The following is a 13,209-nucleotide window of genomic DNA, read 5'->3' on the forward strand; positions in this document are numbered from 1 at the left end:
AACAGTAACCCCACCTAGCCTCCAGAACTCCCCCTCGCTCCCCACCCCCACATCATACAGGGTTGCTCTGGTGTTCCTCTGGTCCGCCTGGGTTTCAAGGCTCCAGGCCAGCATCCAGTAGGTGCCCTAGATGTCTCACATTCTTGATAGTATCGCTTGAAGGATAAAAGTTTTAATTTTGATGATTCCAAATTGCCTATTTTTGTTTCCTTTGGTGCTTGCGCTTTTTGTATCATATCTAGGAAATCATTGCCTAATCCAAGATTAATATTTACATCTCTGTTTTCTTCTGAGTGCTTTATAGTTTTAGCTCTTATATTTAGGTGTTTCATCAACTTTTAGTTAATTGTTATCTACAGTGTGAGGTATAGGTCAAAACTGATTCTTTTGCATGTGAACATCCAGTTATCTCAAAACCATTTGTTGAAACATTATTCTTTGCCATTGAATGGCCTCTACACCCCTCACAATAATCAACTGACCATAGAGATATGGGCTTGTTTCTTGATTCTCCATTCTATTCCGTTATCTGTCTATATACAATACTTATGTCAGTACCATAATGTCTTGATTAATGTAGGTTTGAAGTGCGTTTTGAAATTGGGAAGTGTAAGTACTTGTTCTTTCTCCACACTGTTTTGGCTCTCCCAGGACCCTTTTAATTCTTACAATTCTAGGATCAGTTTGTTGATTTCTGGGGGAAAAAGAGCAGTTTGAATTTTGATAGGCCTCTATTAGGGGAGAACTGCCATCTTAACACAATAGTAAGTCTTCCAACCCATAAATGTGATCTCCCGAATTCATAAAAATCTGAGCAAGCTCCGCGAGTTGGTGCTGGACAGGGAAGCCTGGCGTGCTACAGTCCATGTGATTGCAAAGAGTCAGAGACAACTGAGTGACTGAACTGCAGTGAAATTTCCACTTATCTAGATGGTCTATAATTTCACTCAGCAACGTTTTCTAGTTTGTGTTGTACAAGTCTTGAACGTGTATAGAGATCTATTTGCTCTTTGTATATGACCTTGTATTCTGTAAACCTGTCGAGCCCCTGTAATAGGTCTAATACATAGTCTCTGTGGGGAGAGGGTGGTTCTTTAGGATTTTCTATACGCATGGTTATATCATGGATTGACAAGATGGCGGAGGAGTAGGTGGATGGGGAATACATCTCTCTCCACGGATACATCAGGAATATACCCTCAGACACAGAAGTGCATGCAGAACACCAGCTGAGTGCGGACAGGAGTACCTGACCAGTGGAAAAGAATACATAGACCCACGCAAAACTCGGTAGGATGAAGGAACTAGGGGGAAAAACGGGAGTGTTAGTAGGGCTGGACCTGCCCTTGGCAGGTGGGGGAACTGAAGCAGGGGTCCGATCCCCACATCGGGGCAATTGTCTGAGTCAGAGGAGAAACATTTAAGGCCGAGAGTGAAACAGCCCATCTGTGGCAGCCTAAATGGAATGAGAATCAGACATCCTTGCTGCAGCCATACATGCCCTAGATGGCACAGTGGCTGGGAGCTGGAGTTTAGGGATTGTGGAGCAATCCCAGGGCAAGGGCTGCTGTTGACTGCAGAGAGACAGATGGAGGGGATGTGAGGGAGGAGACTGTGGTGGGAAATGCCTGTAGAGGAAATCCCGGGAGCCATGGAAGTAAGGTGATTCTGCTGAGTCATGTGTAGGGGGTGGAGCCATCACCATAGCCTCTCAACCCCCACATGCCAGCATTGGCAGCTGAACAATAGAGAGGCTGGCCGATCAAACGCCTGATGCACTGAACTACAGAGTAGGACGCCACCCAGGGTGCCCCTTTAAGTGCCTGATGTGCGTACAACAGAGAAGGACCCCACGTAAGGAAGCCCTCTAAGTGTCTGAATGGGCGGAGCTATGGAGAAAGATTGGCCAAAGAGGCCTTCTGATTGCCAGCTACAGGAGGCTTGAAAAAAAGGCTCCCATAGGGCCATAACGCCTGCAGCAGAGGCAATCCGTGTCCCTGCACACTTGGCACCGCCAGGGTCCCCACAAGCCAAGCTGCTGTGCAACGTTCACGCTCAACCCCCGCTGGGGCAGAGCTGCCACAGGCAAAAAAAGTCTTATGTCCAAGCATGCAGGGTCACTTTGGTAGTGTCCGACTCTCTTCGACCCTGTGGACTGTGGCTTGCCAGGCTTCTCTGTCAGGGAGAGGGGTTCTCCAGGCAAGAATACTGGAGCGTATTGGCCAATACTGGTTGCCATACCCTTCTACAGCACTATAATTCCTGCTGAGGAATTATAGCTGCCAACTCCCCTGAGTACCTGATATTACCAGAACCACTGACACTCAAGCAGCTGCACCACCTCCACACCTGGCCCTCACAGGGGCAAACCCAAGTCCTCCAGGGCAGCCTCAGGAGCAAACCCCAGTGGACCACCCATACGCAGAGGTGGAAATAAAACCACAAGTGTAACCCAGGGGCAGTGTGACTAAGGAAGAAGACCCAAAACCCTCCCACCAGCTGTAACAGCTGCAGATGAAATCCACACGATCAACTAGGCAGACTCTGTGTCTGTGGAATATATAAAAGGTCATTGAGAGCTCCCAGAAAAGAGTACGTCATCTGCAAATAGAGTAGTTTTACTTCTTTTCCAATGTAGATTCATTTTATTTCTTTCCCTTGCTTAATTACCCTGTCCAGAACCTCCAGGACAATGTGGAATAGAAGTGGTAAGAGAGGACATCCTTCTATTCTTCCTGATTTTCAGGGGAACTACTTCTGCCTTTTATCATTAAGTACGATGATAGCTGTGGGGTTTTCATAGATGTTTTATATCAGATTGAAAATGTTGCCTTCTACTTCTACTTTAAGTCTTTGTATTTTGAACGCATGCTGAATTTTGTCCAGTGCTTTTTAGGTAGCTACTGAGAGGATAATGTGGTTTTTCTCCCTCATTCTACTGATGTGGTATATTAAATTATTTGATTCTTAATATTGAATCCACAAGGACAAAGATTTTGTAAGGATTTTTCACTTTCATAGATGCTTCCCAAATGCTGTCCATTGTAAAGCTGATGTCCATCAGTAAAGCAGGAGAAGTAAAGCTTGTTTACTACCCTGTCACATCATTCTTGGAGCAGACACTCTGCTGCAGTGAACAGGATGCTTAGACCTTTGCTCATCAGGGAGTTCACCAGTTGTGTAGGAGGGAGGCTGAGCACGGTTCACTCAGTTCAGTTGAGTTGCTCAGTCATGTCCAACTCTTTGCAACCCCCATGAATCGCAGCACGCCAGGCCTCCCTGTCCATCACCAACTCCTGGAGTTCACTCAGACGCACGTCCATCGAGTCGGTCATGCCATCCAGCCATCTCATCCTCTGTCGTCCCCTTCTCTTCCTGCCCCCAATCCCTCCCAGCATCAGAGTCTTTTCCAATGAGTCAACTTTTCGCATGAGGTGGCCAAAGTACTAGAGTTTCAGCTTTAGCATCATTCCTTCCAAAGAAATCCCAGGCCTGATCTCCTTTAGAATGGACTGGTTGCATCTCCTTGCAGTCCAAGGGACTCTCAAGAGTCTTCTCCAACACCACAGTTCAAAAGGATCAATTCTTCGGCGCTCAGCTTTCTTCACAGTCCAACTCTCACATCCATACTCCACACAGTCAAAGGCTTTGGCATAGTCAATAAAGCAGAAATAGACGGTTTTCTGGAATTCTCTTGCTTTTCTGATGATCCAGTGCATGTTGGCAATTTGATATCTGGTTCTTCTTCCTTTTCTAAAACCAGCTTGAACATCTGGAAGTTCACGGTTCATGTATTGTTGAAGCCTGGCTTGGAGAATTTTGAGCATTACTTTACTAGCGTGTGAGATGAGTGCAATTGTGCGGTAGTTTGAGCATTCCTTGGCATTGCATTTCTTTGGGATTGGAATGAAAACTGATCTTTTCCAGTCCTGTGGCCACTGCTGAGTTTTCCAAATTTGCCGGCATACTGAGTGCAGCACTTTCACAGCATCATCTTTCAGGATATGAAATAGCTCAACTGGAATTCCATCACCTCCACGAGCTTTGTTCGTAGTGATGCTTTCTAAGGCCCACTTGACTTCACATTCCAGGATATCTGGCTCTAGGTGAGTGATCACACCATGGTTAGACATGCAAATAGTCAGGTCCCAGCCAGGACCAACAAGTTGAGTGCAAAATGGCTCCCCATGGGGGTCTCACCTCCTGGGGGTGTTGGAGGGTGAGGTGTGAGACTGGAACACTCCGTTGTGCCTGCAGAGATGGGAAGCACAACCACAGGAAGCAGAAGGCACTACAGGGGAGAGGGTTCCATTTGCTACCAATGCAAGTACTGCGTATGGAAGGACAAACCATCCCCCACTGCCCAGGGTGACCAACTGCAGCCTTTGACACAGATGGGGGGATTGCTACCCTGCAACCCAGGCCTCAAACCTGGACTGAGGGGAGTCCCCTTTCTCAGATGTCCAGGAGGACACTCCAGCCCCATTTTGGCCATGCCCGCCCACTGCAGATTTGAATACACAAGCAGCAGCGATTGGTTGTGGGGCTTGGGAGGCAAGGAATCCTAGACCACTCTGGGGAGCCCACGTGGAAAACACAGGCTCAGGCTCTCACGGGGTACACGGACAGAGACCCCAGATCAGACCAGGGCTCACAAAGTTAGGTGCTGAGGTTGATGGGCAAGAGTTCACAGTGGGGGTCTTGGGCCTGAGCACTGGAGGGCCAGTGGAACCCAGTCTTCAGGAGTGTTCACTGCCCAGTAAACAGGCTGGAGACGCTTCCCCAGTCAGTGGCTGCTTTAGTGACGTCACTCTAGGAGTCAGCTGGCATTCGTGGAAGCATCTCTGAGTTCTAGGCAATCAATCGTCTGAGTTGCAGTGTCCTAAGCACTTCTAAGGTGCCATCTCACTTGAAGAAAACCCTGTCACCCCTGCAGGACCTTGAGCCCAGCTCTTTCTCTGAGAGACCCCCTCGCTTTCCCCCCAGCCCTGAGGAAAGTGCCTTGGACGCCTGGTCTGGGTCTGGATTTTCTCTGGATCCTGGAGAGATTTTCAGTTCAGCCCTCACCAGGACTTTAAGACAGACACCTGTGTGTGAGCAGGAGAGAGGTGTCCTGCAGAATGCAGGGACCAGGCAAGGTCCTCAGGGGATCGTCTGAGGCAGTGCAGGTGCTGGGTGAGAGGCCACAAATGGGGTGAGGATGTACCTGAGGCCCTGTGAGCAGGGCTAGGAGACGGGCTAAAGAGGCTCCTGGAGTTGGAGGGAGGCCTGGTGGAAGGTGAGGGGAGAGGGTGGGGATTTGGGGATAGAGAGGATTTGTGGCAGCTGTCACCAGGCGAGGGACTCTGGGAAATGACAGCTGACTAGAGGGATGTAAGGGAGCTGTCATAGGCACAGTGAGGGGAAGACGTCTCCTATCTCCAGAATTCAGTGGCCCACAGTGTGTGCTGAGACATGACAGAGAGGACCAGGTCCCTGGGACTCGTTCTGTGAATCTGGGATTCCCTCTGAACCTCCCATGGGGCAGGATACAAAGTCGCCACGACCAGAGGTGGCCAGGGTGGGTTAAGTCCATTCCGAGGACCCAGACATGGGAAATTAATTTCAGAACCCCTCAGCTCTCAGGCAATCCCCACCCCTGGGATGAATCTGCCTTCCTCAGGATGACATGCTGATGAATGCAGACTGCAGAGACTGCAGGACTGGAGGCCTCGCTCCCTTGGGGTTGACGGAACAGAGACTCAGTGCAAATGCCAACACAGCAGCCCAGAGGGAAAGATGTGGGGCTCTGTGTCCCAGGGTGCAGGCTGTAGGCTCTGGGGGAGGGTGGTGAAGCCTCCGAGCTAAAGGAGAGCTGTTAGCTAGAGTAGTGTCTACTTAAAACCATACAAAATCAAAACCACAATGAGGTACCATTTCACGCCAGTCAGAATGGTTGCTATCCAAAAGTCTACAAGCAATAAATGCTGGACAGGGTGTGGAGAAAAGGGAACCCTCTTACACTATTGGTGGGAATGCAAACTCTTACAGCCACTATGCAGAACAGTGTGGAGATTCCTTAAAAAACTGGAAATAGAAATGCCATACGACCCAGCAATCCCACTGCTGGGCATGCACACCGAGGAAAGCAGACTTGAAAGAGACACGTGTATCCCAATGTTCATCGCAGCACTGTTTATAATAGCCAGGACATGGAAGCAACCTAGATGTCCATCAGCAGACGAATGGATAAGAAAGCCATGGTACATATACACAATGGAGTATTACTCAGCCATTAAAAAGAATACATTTGAATCAGTTCTAATGAGGTAGATGAAACTGGAGCCTATTACACAGAGTGAAGTAAGCCAGAAAGGAGAACACCAATACAGTATACAAACGCATATATATGGAGTTTAGTAAGATGGTAACGATAACCCTGTATACGAGACAGCAAAAGAGACACAGATGTATAGAACAGTCTTTTGGACTCTATGGGAGAGGGCGAGGGTGGGATGATTTGGGAGAATGGCGCTGAAACATGTATAATATCATATGTGAAACAAATTGCCAGTCCAGGACCGATGCATGATACAGGATGCTTGGGGCTGGTGCACTGGGAAGACCCAGGGGGATGGGATGGGGAGGGAGGTGGAAGGGGGCTTCAGGATGGGGAACACGTGTACACCCGTGGAGTATTCATGTTGATGTATGGCAAAAGCCCATACCATATTGTAAAGTAAAAAAATAAATAAATAAAATAAATTATTGCAAAAGAAAAAAAATACAAAAGAACTCCATACTCATTAAAGAAAAATTGAAAAGTAGAGAAGAGCAGAAAACAACAAAACAGTTTTCAGAGTTTCACTATGTAAACAATGTCTGTAACATTTTGAGTATGCGTTACTCTCTTATTTATGGACTTTAAGAAAAACCAGTCAACAGCAAAATAAGTAAATAAATTTAAAAAAAGAAAAGAAAAGCATACAACAGGAGAGTTATGAGTTTAAGTTGGATTTGGAGTCTCCTGGGAACTACAACCCAGGACACAGCTCCTCCGTTAGCTCTGAGGAAACTGCTTGGAGGAGGTAGCAGAGAAGTCAGTATGATTTTTGCCTAGGAAGTACATGCAGTCAAGTGTGCATACTGGTAAAAGATTACTGTGAAACACAGAGATCAGATGTCACAAGTTCATTATTTTCATGCTTTTCTGTGTGTGGAAGATGCAAGAATCTACGGTCACTGAAATTTTTCCTGAGCCAACGTTTCCAAAGCACAGTGTGCCTCACACTGTTTTTCACCCTAAATTCCTTCAGAATGCACTTTAGGTCAGCAACCACAGTGGTTACAACTTAACACTTGTAGAACTGGCTGTGAGTAATGCTGTTTGTCTTCAGGATCTGAATTTACCTGAGACCAGATGTTCAAGCTGGATTTAGAAAAGGCAGAGGAAACAGAGATCAAATTGCCAACATCCTTTGGATCATAGAAAAAGGAAAAGAGTTCCAGAAACACATCTCCTTCTGCTTTATTGACTATGCCAAAGCCTTTGACTGCATGGACCACAAGAAACTCTGGAAAACTCTAAAAGAGATGGGAATACCAGATCACCTGACCTGCCTCTTGAGAAATCTGTATGCAGGTCAGGAGGCAACAACCAGAACTGGACATGGAACAACAGACTGGTTCCAAATAGGAAAAGGGGTAACTCAAGGCTGTATAAGGTCACCCTGCTTATTTAACTTATATGCAGAGTACACCAAAAGAAAGGCTGGGCTGGATGAAGCACAAGCTGGAATCAAGATTGCCAGGAGAAATATCAATAACCTCAGATATGCAGACGACACCACCCTTATGGCAGAAAATGAAGAAGAACTAAAGAGTCCCTTGAAGAAAGTGAAAGAGGAGAGTGAAAAAGTGGGCTTAAAACTCAACATTCAGAAAACTAAGATCATGGTATCTGGTCCCATCACTTCATGGCAAATAGATGGGGAAACAGTGGACACAGTGACAGACTTTATTTTGGGGGGGCTCCAAAATCACTGCAGATGGTCACTGCAGCCATGAAATTAAAAGATGCTTGCTCCCTGGAAGAAAAACTAGGACCAACCTAGACAGCATGTTAAAAAGTAGAGACATTACTTTGCCAATGAAGGTCCATCTAGTCAAGGCTATGGTTTTCCCAGTAGTCATGTATGGATGTGAAAGTTGGACTAGAAAGAAAGCTGAGCACTGAAGAATTGATGCTTTTGAACTGTGGTGTTGGAGAAGACTCTTGAGAGTCCCTTAGACTGCAAGGAGATCCAGCTAGTCCATCCTAAAGGAAATCAGTCCTGAATATTCATTGGAAGGACAAATGCTGAAACTGGAACTCCAATACTTTGGCCACCTGATGTGAAGAACTGACTCATTTGAAAAGACCCTGATGCTGGGGAAGATTGAAGGCAGGAGGAGAAGGGGATGACAGCAGATGAGATGGTTGGATGGCATCACCGACTCAATGGACGTGAGTTTGAGTAAACTCCGGGAGTCGGCGATGGACAGGGAGGTCTGGCATGCTGCAGTCCACAGGCTCTCCAAGAGCCGGACACGACTGAACGACTGAACTGAACTGAGAGTTGGAATTGTCTAAGATGGTTAGGGTCTGTGTCCTCAGGTGTGACGTATTTGAGCTGTTTTGTGTTGCTCTCCAGGATGAGTGCTCTCTGAACTGTTCATGGATCTCTGTCCCAGGCATGAAGTCTCTGAACTATTTTGGGAGGGTTTTGTCCAGAGGGTTGGTCTCTGAGCTGTTCATGGATCCACATATGAGAATAGTCTTAAGAGGAAAGCTGGATGGACCCCACTCTGGTGGGTCTTAGAAGTAGACCTGTGATATCACATTCGCTACGATTTCTACCATGCCTCCCTACAGAGATAAAAGCTTGTGGCCCCATCCTCAGGGAGGGCAAGTCATGTGCAGTACAAAGCAGCCTGCGGTAACAATACTGATAAGAACAGTACTTCCTGACATGACTACCACCCTTGATAGGGGCCCTGTGAAAACACTGTGTACACACACTCACTCAGACAATCTGCCCAACCCACGACAAAGAGGCCACCATTTGCAGATGGGAGCCCAAGGCCCAGTGCAGACGGAAGGTCGCGGCTCATGAGGACAGGAGGAACTGGATGCAGGCTTGGGCTCCTTGGAGGAGGCAGGGAAGACTCAGCAGAACCCTGGCCAGGTAGTGGGGGAGGGAGGCGTTGGTACAGGGCCCCAAGGACCCCGTGACTGTCTCTCTGTCAGGATATGTCTCTGTGTCTCCCCATCACACACCCAGCTTCTTACCTGATGTATGGAATGTAATCTGCACATTCCCTGGGGACATGGTGGTGGAAAATACAGAGGTGAGCCTCCAAGCAGGTGGGGAGAAACCTCACATTCACCAATTTGCATGAGGCTCCACCACAAATGCAGAGATCCATGCCTCTCTTTCCCCCATTCAAGCACTCCTTGGCACTGAGGTCAGCAGGAGGGCAGACAGGGCTGGACAGGTTGTGAGGGACCCTGTGTACAGCATGAGCCTCCCCATGACTGGAACATCTCCATGTCTTGATCAGGGCAGAGGACCCTGATGTGTGCCAAGGGAGCATGATTAAGACCCAGGCCATGGGCAACTGAGTCATTTTCTAGAAACAGTCCCTGGTGGGGGGGTGAGGGGCGGGGGCAGGGGAAGCAGTTTCTTTTCTCCTCTAGAGATAGGTACATCATCCAGTAGCAGGGCTGGGGGCCCACATGTGGGCGCTAATTGGGGATCCTTTGCTGCCAGAAATAGTCTCTCTGTCCCTGTCCAATGTTCCATCTTTGTCTTTCTGCCTGCCATCTCTGTGCCTGTTACATCCTCCCTCTTTGCCTTTATGAGACTGACCGTGACCTCACTCATACCGTGAGGGTCCTTCCTCTGTCTCTCCTGAGGGTATCATCAATTGACACGGTTGTTCACTGGGAGCAGTAGGGGGGATTCCCCTTGAGTGTAGGGGATTCCAGGAAAGGCACGTTCAGCTGCAGAGGGTCTGTGGTTTTCCTGGGATGAATCTAGAGCTCCTCAACAAGCATTGGGTGATCTGGGCCTCTGAAAGAACCCTGGGGGCTTCTCTGGTAAGAACCCTCCTGTGGCTCAAGTCAAAGTCCCCGCTATGGCCAGAAGGCCCTAGGGGACCCGCCCCTCATCACTGCTCTCATTGGATCTCCTGGCTCTCCCTCCATCATGCTGTGACAGTCACATAGCCCTCCTCATTCTTTTTATACACACTACACTGAGTTCCACTGCCTAGTTTTTCCACTGGCCTTAACTCTGTCTGGGATACTTTTCTCCCAGATAGGCATCTCCTCTAGGCTTTTGCTCAAATCTCACAATCTTAGAAGGAACTTCCCTGGCCACTCTTTCTAGATATCATCCCCTTTCTCTATTTCACTATCCCGGTTTAATGTTAACCACAGCAGTTATGAACACCTGATAAATTACTTATCTTTGGGGGCTGTATGACCCCAACACAATGTAAGTTCCATGAAGCCAAAGTTGATTTTCTCTTTCCTAACACACATAGCTGTGCTTGACAGAAACCGTGGAGAGGATGAATGAATGTCGGAATGAAAAAGCAAATTTAAACTTGTTGAGAGAGGCATAGCTAAACAGGCTGAAGATTCTGCTAGGGACATATTCAGGGATGACAGGATGGTGACAAAGCCATTGTCTTTATCTCACCTACACGGAGTCCTTGGGTCCCCTCGGGGTTGACCGTTTCCTAACAGAATGGAAAGTCCTGTTGTCCTTCTCACATATTACTCGCAGTCAACGACAGAGGCCTTCCCCACTCCAGACCTTCAGATCCCAGTCCGAAGTTTTCTCTCCCCTGCCCGCTGGGGGACTGTGGCTGGCTTTCCCCATTGAGACCTATTCTGTATTAAACAGGAAAGCACAAACAAGCACAATGCCCAGCACAGAGAAAATGCTTTCAGTGCTTCCTGTTATGACAGTGGCCACTACAGAGAAGTAATCTTCAATTTATGAAGACATTTTTCTGAGGCCAACATTGCAGCAATCGGTGGGGTTTTCATCCTAACTTTACCTTTCCACCCTTGCAGGATCATCTGCTAATTGTCCACCAGCATCCACATCGGCTGTTCCTCAGTCTCACCACCAAGGGGCGTGCGAGATGAAACTGTTCTGTCCTGGGATGTACCACAAAGGGGTAGCGGAAAGACCACCCACTCTGGAAGGTACCATTCGAGGGGGCGTATGACAACAAAGAGAGTACTTTTACACCGCGTCAGGCATCGACCAGAGTTCCCAGCGGAGGCACTCGTGGCATCACTGGGTCCATCCCCATTCACTCCATTCCGTCTTCCCGCTGCATTTGAGTCCGAGTGGACACCGCTATTAAGCCTCAACTGTCTTCGTCTCGTTTCCTATTCGACTCCTTCGTTTCCACATGGTTAAATCCGAGGGGGGACGGCTACGGAGCGAGATGGGCTGCCAGTTCTGGGTATAGCATCACGGAAGCGTTCTGGGCATTGATTGGTCACCGCGTGATCGCCGGAATTAGCTCTTCCAGGGCGCGAATAGGCGCCGGAAGTCCCGCGACTTCCACCGTGCTTCGTCTCCTGCCCAGTTCCAGTTGGCTGGCTGGCTGTTACAGGCATTGGGACCGCAGAGCCAAAGCTGAGGGCGAGAGGCCTGTTGCCCTGTGCGGCTTTTTAGAGCATACAGTTGTTCTGCGAGTTTTTTTGCTTTTCCGGAAGGGGTCGAATAGCTACGCTGGTTAGTGGCTAGGTTTGTCGCAGTCGCTGGCTGTGCACGGTGATGGCGTTTCAGTCTTGTTCAGCTGTCGCTCAGTCTGGATCCTGTGGCAGCGCACGGTTATTCGCAGAAATGCATGCAATTCATGTCCAGGGAGAGGTCTCTGAGTTTGCTGTCTCTCCCCGGAGGGTCACCTGTGTCAGGGAGCCTGGGCTTGTGTATCGCTACGTGTGGCAACACAGGTGCTGTTCGGGTACATTTGATCTCCTTGAGCCTTTGGGCGGAGTTGTGCGTGGTGGGATATTTGATCTGAGTGGCTTTTGGGAGCCATAGTACAGAGCCCCTAGGATGCATGTCCCTGTATTCCGGGGTGTGCATTTTTGGAGCTTTCTGGCATTTCAGTCCCTGGGTGTGAGTTATCTGTGTAGGCGTGTGCACCTGAGATTGTGAGAGCTCTGAGATTTTGATTCTGGGCCCTAAGTTGTGATGTCTCTGAGCTGCTTTAAGGATGGGTTTGTGTGAAGATGTAAACTATCAGCTGCTTGGGGATCTGTGCACAAGGTGCAGGGTTTCCATTTGTCTGGGGACTTTATCTAAAGGTTATATGATGTTCTTGAGTTATTAAAAAGTTCTGTCTTTCTGTTTAGGGTTTTTGTATTAGATTGGTAAGTGTCGAGTGGTTTGGGAGTGATTCTCCATGATGTGAAGTATCTGTGCAGTTTTCATTTGTTTCTGTCTGGAAGACTTTGGTCTGTTTGGAGGGTCTTTGTCACAGTGTGTATTGTTATGGTCTCAGTTGTGTTTGAGGGTCTGACACGAGTTATGTGCTCTCTGTGCAGAGATTCAGTGAGCTCTTTTTGGTGTCTCTGGGTATCTCTCTGAGCTGCTTGTAGTCTTTGTGTCAGAAATAAAACCTCTTCTGTTCTTGGCTGTGAGGTCTCTGTCCGGGAACTGAGGGTTTGGAAGCTGGCAGACATGATTCCGAGGCCTTGAAACTCACATGCTGACTGTGTGTTATTGAGCGTATCAGTTGTCTCCTGGAATCTCAGTATGTATCATAATTAATACAGGGGGGCCAGTGCGCGTCTTGCAGGGTACCTGTGCGTGTTAGCATTGTGTGCAAAGGGCCTGGCTTCAGACTATCCTTCAGCAAATGTTTTCTGAGCACCTGCCATAAATCTGAGCACTATTGGACGAGTTTGGGAAGGTGGGCAGTAAATAAATCAAGGGTGGCAGGTGCTGTGAAGAAAGATAATGCTAGATCAGGGGAAAGGGTATATGTAGGTATGAGGTTATTATTTTATTCAAGGTAATGAGGGAAAGTCTCCCTGAAAGATGGCAAGTAAGCAGAGATCTGGAGGAAGTGAGGGAGCAGGCCATGGGGTTATCTAAGGGAAGAGCGTTCCAGGCAGAAGGAACAAGAAATGCAACTGTCCTGGCATGGAAA

General features: G+C 48.2%; 1 long non-coding RNA gene across 1 annotated transcript; it reads right to left on the reverse strand.

The window, feature by feature from the left end:
• Positions 1-2,613: 2,613 nt before the first annotated feature.
• Positions 2,614-11,978, reverse strand: LOC139181689 (uncharacterized). The gene is made up of 3 exons (XR_011565462.1): positions 10,728-11,978; positions 4,201-4,291; positions 2,614-4,102 (listed from the first exon to the last, which is right to left on the reverse strand). It is a non-coding gene; the product is annotated as an uncharacterized lncRNA (long non-coding RNA).
• Between the last annotated feature and the right edge of the window lie 1,231 nt (positions 11,979-13,209).

This window comes from Bos indicus, chromosome X, assembly GCF_029378745.1.
Source record: "Bos indicus isolate NIAB-ARS_2022 breed Sahiwal x Tharparkar chromosome X, NIAB-ARS_B.indTharparkar_mat_pri_1.0, whole genome shotgun sequence".
Lineage (NCBI taxonomy): Eukaryota > Metazoa > Chordata > Mammalia > Artiodactyla > Bovidae > Bos > Bos indicus.